The sequence below is a fragment of the Monodelphis domestica genome, chromosome 2 (genome assembly GCF_027887165.1).
Source record: "Monodelphis domestica isolate mMonDom1 chromosome 2, mMonDom1.pri, whole genome shotgun sequence".
Lineage (NCBI taxonomy): Eukaryota > Metazoa > Chordata > Mammalia > Didelphimorphia > Didelphidae > Monodelphis > Monodelphis domestica.
The window spans coordinates 5,422,146-5,433,135 of record NC_077228.1 but is presented as its reverse complement, the minus strand read 5'-3'; the positions used below and the strand labels follow the sequence as shown (position 1 = coordinate 5,433,135).

Sequence of the window (10,990 nt, the reverse complement as noted above, 5' to 3'; positions counted from 1 at the left end):
TGCTGTCAGTCAGTCAATCAATACGCACTTATTATTAGCACATGGAGACCTTAGTTCCAATAACTTTTAGGCTCTTCCAAGTAAGATTACGCTGGGAACATCACAGCTTCTTATATTAGAAACGGCCTCATTTTACTGTTTTTGCTTTTGTTTTGCATAAGACTCAAATCAGGTAAAACGTAGAAAAAAGAGATACAAATATCACCTTTTACGCCTATTGGAAGCATGACTGTGAATGGCCGGACGCAGTGCAAAACCCCAGGATTTTCCATTATATAAATTTGCTCGACAACTAGAGCTCGCTGGTTGGCTTTTGGGAAGACACTCGAGGGAAAACCAGCCCGCGGGGCAGTCATTTTAATGGTTAATGTTCGCCGCAGGCCTTGTGGATCTGTAAAAAGGTAAGAATCTGGAGTGGACAGAGTTGCTGGGCGGCCCTTAAGCGCTAAAAGCTTGGGAGGACAGCCACGCAGTGGCCGGCTCCGAAACATCCTCGGCTTCCAAAGGCCAAAAGGCGGCGGGAGCCGGTGGGGAGGCTCCTTCCCAGACGCTCGAGATTCTCGAAAAAGGACGGTTCCACGGCGATGGCAGACTCCAAGTCCTGGGCACAGAAACCACCCAAAAGGCCGGCCCGCCTAGCGCTCTGGCTCCCAGGAGAGCTCCCCGCGTCTCTTCACAGAAGAAGCTCCTGGCTCCGGGCTGCTCCTCCTGGGGGCCCCAAGCCTTTAGGCTCTGTCCGCCAGGCGTCCTGGCTCCTCCCTCTGCGGCCTCAGCCTCATCAGAGATCTTCCTGGACCAGTAATTGCGAGACCTCCCAGGCCTCTGTGGAGACAAGGTAAGGCTACGTCCCTCCGCCTCCATCTCCATCCTTTCTCCTCCCAAAGTTAGCCTGCCGCCCTCTGCTGGGCAACTTCTCTAGTGGGCCCGTTGGCCGCTGGACCGCAGAGAAAGCAACCTGGCAGCGTGTCCTCCGCAGCCCTAACCTTCGAGAATCCCGGCCGTCTGGCCCATTCTATCCCCCACCAGTAGACAGCCCGTTGATGTTGGCAAAGCAGTCGATGCAAACAGTCACCAAGCAAAAGGAACAGAAAACTCCCTCCCCTCCTGGGGACTCGGACAATTTCTCCTTGGATTTCCCTGTGCAATTTCCTTTGACTTACACACACACTCTTACACACACGCTTATACTCGCACACTCACACACACACTCACACTCTCTCATACACACATACTCTCACACACTTCACATACTCTCACACACTCACACACGTACTCACACACTCTCTCATACACACATACTCCCACACACACTCCCACACTCCCACACGCACTCCCACACTCTCATACACACATACTCCCACACACACTCACACACGCACTCCCACACTCTCTCATACACACACACTCACACACTTCACACACACACACTCACACATTCACACACACTCACACTCACACACTCTCACACACTTCACACACACAGGTGTACAAAATCCAAATGCTGGACCTAGAAAGATAACAACTGGCCACTAGCCGGCTTTTAGCACCTCTGAACTAAAGCTGACTCTGTACAAACTGATTATGAAGCCCTACGGCGGGCCACGGAAATGTATGTCACGCTTTCATGAGCGCCTGTCCTTCGAAGGTCTGCCAAGAGCTTTGGCTCTGGAGGCTCCCCTGACCCTCCCTCTTTTGGAGGAGGAACAGAACGAGGCGAGCAGCCCCTCAGGCAGGGGGAGCTGCTCTTCTGCAGTCCGGCTTGACCTCTCGGCACCCCCCTCCCCCCCCGCCTGGGGAATGACCCGCCGCTCCGGGGGTGATGGATGCCCTCAAAGCAGCTCTTGCACGTGCCGCGTGTCCTGAGACCCTTTTGTCCAGAGGGCCGGTTACACACTCAGGAGCATCTAAGTGGGGCCCGATGGCGGGAAACCATGTGGAAGGTGTCGAAGGCAGAGGCAGTCTTGGAAGCCGGGTCGGCCGAGGCCGGATCTCTACTCCGCGGGCCGACGAGCGGCTCCCAGGAAGAGACGTCCAGCCAAGGGTGGGTGCCCAAACCGTGATCCAGGAGGGCCAGTCCTGAGGGGCCTGCAGCAGGCTCGTGTCTTAGCATGAGAAGCTCGTGCCAACCCTCGGGAGGTCTAGTCAGCGCGGGGACCATAGAGAGGCGGACAGACGTTCAGCAGCGCCTGCTCTGGCCGGGTTCAGCAGTCCATCGAGTCGTGCCCAAAGGACAATAAGGGCCTTCACTCGGGCGCAGAGAAGGGCCGGCCCCAGGCCCCGGGCCCTCCCGACTCCTAATAGTGCAGTCAATGGGCCGCCCTGCTATCCCGAGGCCGAGTCCAGCGCTAGCGAGGACGAGGACTAAGAACACGGGACGGCCGACGGACCTGCTTTCTGAGTGAGCTTATTGGACCGAATTGCTCTTTCGGCTCAGGAAACGATCTGCAATGGGGAAGTCTCGAGTTAGAATCCAGGTCCAGACACTGCCAAAGAGCCAGTCACTTAACATCTGTCTGCCTCCGTCTCCTCAACTGCAGCTTGGGGAGGATGCCAGCTCGCGCCTCACTGAGCTGTAAGGATCCAAAGATCCTCGGCGCCTCCGAAGGCCTGGAGAAGGCCGGTTCCTTCCCTCCCTGTCCTATGTGTGTGAAGGAGAGGAAGCGCGGCCCTGGTTCGGCTCGGAGCTGCCGGATCAAGGTGCGCTGCCTAGCGGAATGGGGCTCCTCCAGGGCGGGGAACTCCTGGGTCCTCTCCTCCCAGACCCGGCCCACAGACCAGGACGTCGGCCCTGAGGCCTGCCCGATGGACGCAGACTCCGGCCCTGTCAGTCAGCCAAGCCGCAGCGCGGCTGGGGACAGGAGCTGCTCGAGCGTCTGCGGCAGACCCGAGTGCGGGGAAGAGGCGAGGCAGTTCCGAAGGGCGCAGGAGCTCGCCGCAGAGGAGGCTCAGAGATTCAGGGGGCAGGTGGGCGCACGCAAACCTCTCCTCACGGCCCACCCGCAACGTCCTGCTACGCCCCCGGGAGTCTTGGCGTCCACGCAGGTATCACCCAACTTCCCCAGCATGGACCCGATTCCTTGTCAAACGCAGATCCGAGGAGGCCACCTCTGAGGCCCGAGACATCTCCTGAAGTTCTTTCCAGGAGCCACCCAGAACTCTTAGGACCGAAACGACCGACCATGCTGGCTCCTAAAGGGGATGTATGCCACCGGGTTAACGTCCAGTGGGCCAGAGCCTGGCCTCCATCGGCTTACGCTGCTCCGTGGAAACATCCAAACGACTTGAGTAGACCAACTAGGCAGAAGGATAAACCGAAGGGAAATGGCAGAAGGATGAACCGAAGGGAAATGGCAGAAGGATGAACCGAAGGGAAATGGCAGAAGGATGAACCGAAGGGAAATGGCAGAAGGATGAACCGAAGGGAAATGGCAGAAGGATGAACCGAAGGGAAATGGCAGAAGGATGAACCGAAGGGAAATGGCAGAAGGATGAACCGAAGGGAAATGGCAGAAGGATGAACCGAAGGGAAATGGCAGAAGGATGAACCGAAGGGAAATGGCAGAAGGATGAACCGAAGGGAAATGGCAGAAGGATGAACCGAAGGGAAATGGCAGAAGGATGAACCGAAGGGAAATGGCAGAAGGATGAACCGAAGGGAAATGGTAGAAGGATGAACCGAAGTTTAAAAAATGGCTCAGCTCCTTTCGGCTTAAGAAGACCTTGAGTCGGTGACTTTTCTCCTTGGTACGTCACGTTCTTCTCCTTTAAAGTGACAGGCTTGGATGAGCTGACAGTTAAGCTTCCCGCCATTTCTGAGTCCTCGGAGGCCGCAGAAGTCCAAACCAAAGACTCAGACGTGACAAAAGTGACCAGCCAGAAAGGCCACCTGCTATGGGGACCGCTGAGCTGGGCGACTTCGCATACCCTTAATAATGAATTCAGCGCTGATTAGAAAGTGCCCATCTCGACTCGCCTTTGTCTTCACCAGAAATAAAAAGCCTCACATTTCTAGCTGACAGCATTGCATAACTTTGTCAATAGTCTAGACCACGTGAGTTTGCATTTGCCCTTCATTGGGGCGAGAAGATCAATAGCTGGCATATAAGAGTTGGTCCACTAGCAATTCAGAACCCGGCTACACGCTGGCTATTAGGCAGCTGCCTTGTCTGCTCAAAGTTGGGGAAAAACAACCACAACTTCACATCCTGTCCATAAGAGTAAATCTGCCCCCAGGCAACAGCAGTGGTGGCAGGAGGTGCAGAGAACATGAATGGCTGAATGGCAGTGTTGTCTATCTGCTTTGTGGCTGCAGTTTCAGGGTGTGCCAGCCTTTCCCTTGGCTTAAAGAGTTGGCTGTGAAATGTGTGGGCTGAAAAACATGGACAGAGAGATAGACAGACAGATGTGAGACAGAGACAGAGAGAAAGAAAGACAGAGACAGAGACAGAGAGATGGAGAGAGACAGACAGACAGAGACAGAGACAGAGAGAGAGGCAGAGAGAGAGATACAGAAAGAGAGACACAGAGAGAGGGAGAGAGAGAGGGAGAGACAGACAGAGAGAGAGAGAGAGAGAGAGAGAGAGAGAGAGAGAGAGAGAGAGAGAGAGAGAGAGAGAGAGAGAGAGAGGAAAGGAGGGAGGGTGGGAGAGAGAGAGAGGGAGGGAGGGAGAGATTATATTAATATCTGCAGCATTATCTCCTTTTTCCTAGTTGGCCCTCTAAGTGTTACCAGAGTATCTGTGGGTTAACCACTGCCCACATAAAGCAATTTGTCAGGTCCATCACTCGCTTGAGAAGTAAACCAGCACATTCCCCAGAAGGATCCTGGAAGACTTTTCTGGAGACATTCATGGCAGCTGTCTATTCCGCACATCAGCACCACGGAGAGAGCCCAGCTGTGACCCAGCATTAAAAGCACAGCTGTCTTCTCTGTAAGCATTTCCAGAGGCAAACTACTCACTTCAGGGACCCTTAAAACACACCCTGGAAATCTGGTGTGTTGCTCCCACTCCCAGGCCAGTTCTGGCACTCAGCTTGAGGCCAGGGTCTGGGGGGCAGTGAGAGCAGTTCCAGGGTCCCCAGGTGTCTCTCTCAGACCCCCAGCAGGCCTACATACAGCTTTATTCTGTGGTCTCCCTTGTCACCTGCATTCACTACCTGGACTGATGTCCTTCCTGTCAACAACCATGAATAAAGATGGCGGCAGTCACACATGGCGTCACTCATCGGTCCATCCTGCTGGAGTTGGAGGATGAATATCTTCTTTTCTGTTGTGGAAAGGGTTCTTCTACCCTGCACACCTCGCTACAGTCGCTTCCCCTCTTCTGGCCTCCCTTGGCTCATCTTAAGAAAAAGAAGGCCTTGAATGGAGGATCTCCAAGACTTCCTCATTGTCTTCATGCTGGGTTCCATAATGGAACACGAACTAGAGGATTAAAAACACAGAAAAAGAAAGTGGAAGCGAAGACACCAGCAGGCCCAGCTGCTTGTCAGCTCTCGGAACAAGGCCTCACTGATTCCACAAACAACGCCAATGGCAGTGCTGGGTGGTGAGTGAAAGAATAGAAAGAATCACAATGGCTAGCATTGAGGTGACAACCTGAGGATGGAAAATGGCCTCCAGATATTCCCATTTTCTTCTCAGGCACGTCCATTGGTGGAGTCATTATCACCGTGGACTTGTCGGTCTGGCGGGGACTGGCCTTCCTGGGAGCAGGCGGAAGCTGGTCCATGGTGCTCGCCAGGCCACTGGTCTGGCAATGGGTGAGCCTGCTCACGACTTCAACATTCATTAAAGGTGGAAGAAAAAGCCTCCAATGCCATGCCAGGCTGGTGGCCAAGATGGGGAACCTGGTGAAGACAGAGGTAAGAGAGAAGCCCGCAGCCCAGCAAGTGACAGCCATGAAGGCACGCCTGGGACAGAGATCTCTGGGCGTGGGGACGAGGTTCCCCTTCCGTGGCAGAGCAGAAGAACAGAGAACTGGCCTCTTTCTGAATCCCATCCTGTTCTTGTAAGTCACCTGAGAATATTCTCTCATCTCATTCTCAGGATAAGTCTAGGGAGTACTTGGCAGGGCCATCCATCTCCCCTTTACGGAAAGAGAATCTTCCCTCATTTGCCCAGAACGACCCAGCTAGTAAGTGCCTGAGGCTGGATTGGAAGCTGAGTCAGGACTCTAACTACTGCTCCACCCAGCTGCCTTCCTGTATGAAGAATTGGGAGAATCCTTTATACAGTGGCAAAAACACTGCAGAGGGAAATCTGAAAGACTTGAGAGTTCTGTTATGCTTCCTGACCTCCGGCAATTCCTGGATACTGGATATGAAACGTCCTACCCACTTCCTGACAAGAGACGATTTACTGATGGGGCACAATGAGATTTTTTTCTGGTCATGGCCAACAAGGGATTTTGATTCATCAGATGATGGATATTTGTTACACAGACTTTTTTTTTCTTTTTGCAAGTTGGGTGGGGAGAGAAATTATAACAGAAAATTGAAAGAAATAAAATCATTTTTTTAAAGTAAAAAGAGTAGTTTTAGGGAAGCAAAGGATGATCACTTTGTTGATCCTAACTAAAGACCAGTTTCCAGGACACCTCCCTGTATAATTAGAGCTCCTGGTATTGGGGAAAAAATATCTTTCTACTGGTATGACCTGGGGCCATTTATTTAGCTTGCTGGGCCCTTTGTCCATGAAGGAGGTTGTAGCTAGGGATTTTCCAGGTCCCCCTTTGGAAGGCCTTTGCATTGCAGATGCCTTCACTATCCCAACCCCTCCCCACTTAAAGAAGAGGCTGAAAAGCCACTTTCATTTCAAGGGTCTACTACACCAATGTTTCTGTCTTTCTGTCCACTTCCATCAACTTCCAAATGAGTAGTCTGAAAGAATGGGAGGAATGCTAAGGGGAAGAGGAAACAATTGCCTCCTTCTAGCCTTTAACTCATCCACAGAATATAGCTGGAAGGTACAAGGAGGCTAAATATCACTAGCATCTGGATGAGTCTGGAGGGGGAGTGCATCTCCTTGGCTCATCCTCCATCTCAAGAGTGCCTGCCTTCCAATTCTCTCCACTTCCAGTTGTTTCCTTGGCTTTAGTCATCCCCAAGAAGGGAATCCTTAGCTTACTGTATTATTACAAGTGTACGATTTCATTAACTTATCTAAAACAGAGAGTTCAGCAAAGGTGGACAAACGGGAGAGGATGAGCCTAGGTGGATCCCTTTGGAAAAATGTCAAGGACAGCAGGCTTCCATGGAAGGCTGTACAGAAAATAATAACCTCATCAGGAAGAACTGTCCAAAGTGGAAGAGCCAACCTTGGAAGCAAAGTAAACTTCTAAGAAGTCTCCGAAAAAAGGCGAACGACCATCCACTGGGCCTCCCACCAAGGCGTTGTTGTTGGTGGGAAAGATGGCCTTCTTGGTCTCCAAGGTCTCCTCTACTCCCAGTATTCACTGATTTTTGGGTACTCAGAGTTCTGAAGGAGGTGGGTGGTTTTTTTTTTATTTTTTGCTAAGGTCTGGAACATTGTTTTTATTAATGTAGAGAATTCTCGGTGCGGAAATTCTTGGAACCCATGCCGGTGATGTTCTGTATGATATGGTCTAATAGAATATTGCCTGAGGGCAGCGAGAGGGGCTTTCTCAGTGCAACATTTGCTGCTACACATAGGAAGTGAAAGGTATCAGAGAACATAATTCACTGTTGCGATTTGAAGAAAAATTCTGTGAATTTTAAAAATGATACTCATTCAGCTCATATGCATGAAAAGCAGGTCTTGAACCCAGGTCTCCCCGACTCCAATGCCAGTCATCTTTCCTTACCGCTTGTAATAAAAGAGAGTTATACATTGAAACCTGTATTTTTGATGCAAATTTTTCCTACATTTTCTCAGAGTGAAAAGTTGGACGTCTTTTAATTTGGTCATGGCTCAACTCTCCAAAAGTCATCCCTCACCCTCAGCCTGTGCCAGGAGCTTTCAAGACATATTCATGGTGACATTCATAGACCCTCTCTGAAATTGGACCCTCGTGCAAATGGCCACTCTGTCTGCTCCCAGATCATTAGTCATCCTGACCTAAGTGGGTTCTCTTATAATTCAATATCGTGGAAATTACTTTATGACATTAACTATATAATATTCCAAAATTACATGAATTATTGAAATATTATGCCAACTGCCAAGAAATATATGAGTTCCCATGAAAAGTTCCATTTTTAATTATTCATTGGAAAGGACTCCATCTCTTGATAGAAATTGTTTCACGCAGGGGCTATCTTCTGGGACCTTCATTTAAATGTGAATCACAAAAATGCTGGACACCTCAGCGACGCCGCAGTCTCATGTCCCTTCAGAAGAGGTCACTATCTTCAGACCACGAATTCCCATCCAATGAATTAAGAGAAAGTCACTGGTCTGTTCCTAGGTCTCCCGGCAGTGAGGGGCTGGCAGAAGGGAGGGCGAACCCATCTAGTTGGGATGCTGAGCTGCTGCCTGTGATGTCAACTGCCCATTTGACCGGTACATGGGCGGCCCAGAGGGCATGATGTAAAAAATGCTGCCAGCTGGAAGAAAAAGAAAGCCCTACCTCCTACTCAAAGCAGCACTCATAGGAGGAATGGGGGAGAGTGAAATGTAGAGATTAAAGAAGAAAGAAGCAAGGCTTGGAATGTCAGTCATTCTGATTATTGGCCTAGATATTCCCATCAGGTGCAGAAACAAGGGCCGGCCCAATTATGCCAAGGCCAGCCTGGAGGGCCCAGTGAGGCAGGTCTTGAAGAGTCCCATCCAGACCTCAGACAGGGCCAGTGAGATATAGAGGAGATGCCAAGCTCTCTGAACAACTGAGAAAATTTGCTCTAGTCAAGAGCAGTCACGGAAGGCCAGAATGGCAGAGATGGAAAGGGTTCTGGCGCCATTTTGTTTAAACTCTACCTGAGGAGATGGAGAAGGAAGGGGCCTACCACTCCAGTATGTGGGCCGAGAAAACCCCAAATGGGCTCATGAAGGGTCAGACAGGGTTGAACAACGGTAACAAGAACAACTTGAAGGAAAAGAGCATCAATACAGATAATATGTGAAAGAGGTTAGATAAGAATGTGTGATAAAATGCTGAAAAATGGGTGCTTTCTACCTGCTAACTCTCTTCCTCACTAAGAAGTGGTCAAGTTCCCTTCACTGATCAACCTTCACTAAGAGGGAGTAGACACTTCCTATGCTCCCCATCCTTGTTGGAGATAGCTCTAATTGTAGGAAAGTATTTCACTACTGGACAAGTAAGCCCATGTCTTCTCATGATTTCCCCTATTGCTCCTACTGGTAGATAAATGGCACAGTGACAGAGAATTGAACCTGGAGCCAGGAAGACCTGAATTCAAGTCCAGTCTCAGATACTTACTAGCTGTGTGACCTTGAGCAAGTGATTTAACTCAGTTTGCCTTAGTTTCTAGACCATAAAATGGGCTGGAGAAGGAAAAGGCATATAATTCCATTATCTTTGCCAAGAGAATCCCAAATGGGGTCCCAATGAGTCAGATACAATCAACAACCACTGAACATGAATGATAAGAACCCATTTCTCTTACTTCTTCTTTCTAAGATCCAGAAGAGAAAAGGTAATCCAAGAATGCAGTGTTCTCAGGGTCCCTCCACCCCATTAATTCAAGTCTTCCCGGGGATTGTTTTTATATGGCAGAGACCTGACACCCTTCACCGTTCTGATTTCCCTCCTTTGGACCACATCCAGCCTGGTGACATCCCTCTTAAAACCATCTCAGCCAGAGTCCGAGAGAGTCTTCTCAAGGCGGACTGAACAGGGCAGAACATAATGAGAGCCTTTGTCATCATGAGAGGGTCTTTCCTAATTTCTTGATTCATGTACTCGAGGGCCTGTCTTGTAGAAGATCAATTCTTCTGGGACCCAATGGATGGACTCTACAGCCTGAGAGGAAGTTATATAAAGTCAGATTTCTCTCTTGGGAAAGTTGAAGCAACGTAGAACTACCAGATCAGTAGAAATGCCTACAAGTCAATCAAGTGTGCTGTATCAGCAGGAAGCAAGTTCTCCCTCAGTAGAGTTTGTGAGCCAAGCCTGGATGGTGACCAATTTAGTACTATTCTACTAAGTATGTAGTGTTGTGGTGGGGATCTTTTCCAGAAATTAGGAAAACTAGATGGATTCTGAGGTAACTGAATGATATAGATATATCATATATAATGATATAGAGGGAAGAGAACAGGGTTGAGGACAGACTCCTGGAGGACGCCCGTGGTTAATGGACATTGTCCCATGGGATGAAGACTGAAAGAAGGAAACTAGGAGAAGCCAGCCAGTTAAAAGAAGGACCAGCAGAGAATACATGAATATATGAATGTCCAGACTTTTTGGAAGACCATTTCCCCCCTAAAAAGTTCTCTAATGAAATATTCTGAAAATTATGTAATGTAAAAGATTAAAAAAATATATTAAAGATATTAAAGGACTTGTCCAGTGTCACACATGTGAAAATGATGAAATTGTTTATACCTATGCCAAATATTTATGTGCCCAGTAGTAGTCACAGGGTAGGCACCTGGATCCTTTTGTTAACTAAACAGATGAACGTGCGTTTCTCAGCTGAAGAATACCATAAGAGCATTATCTAGAGTATAGTTAGAATTTGCTCCCCAGAACTCTGAATCCCAGCTTCCCATGTTCCCTCTCACGTTACATGCTCATGTAGGGAGGATAGAAGTTTTGTGTCGCTCTGTCCTCTTGCTCTCTTTTCCCATAAACGTGGCGGGAAAGCTTTCTTTACTCAGGATTTTACTTTTGTTCTTGTATTTTTTCTACTTCAAGTGATTAATAAATCTTATAAAATATAATACTTGGAGTTATTGGTTATTAATTTTAGTCTTAGACTAGCCTGTCTAACAACAGTCTGAATCTCACGTTTCTCTGCCTCTCTGTCTCTGTGTCTCTGTCTCTCTGCCTCTTCTTCCTTTTTA

General features: G+C 49.2%; 1 protein-coding gene across 1 annotated transcript in view; it reads right to left on the bottom strand.

Annotated features, from left to right (window-relative positions):
* Nucleotides 1–10,990, bottom strand: part of NEGR1 (neuronal growth regulator 1) — a 960,162-nt gene that overhangs the window by 419,617 nt on the left and 529,555 nt on the right. The gene's annotated exons all lie outside the window — the stretch shown is intronic.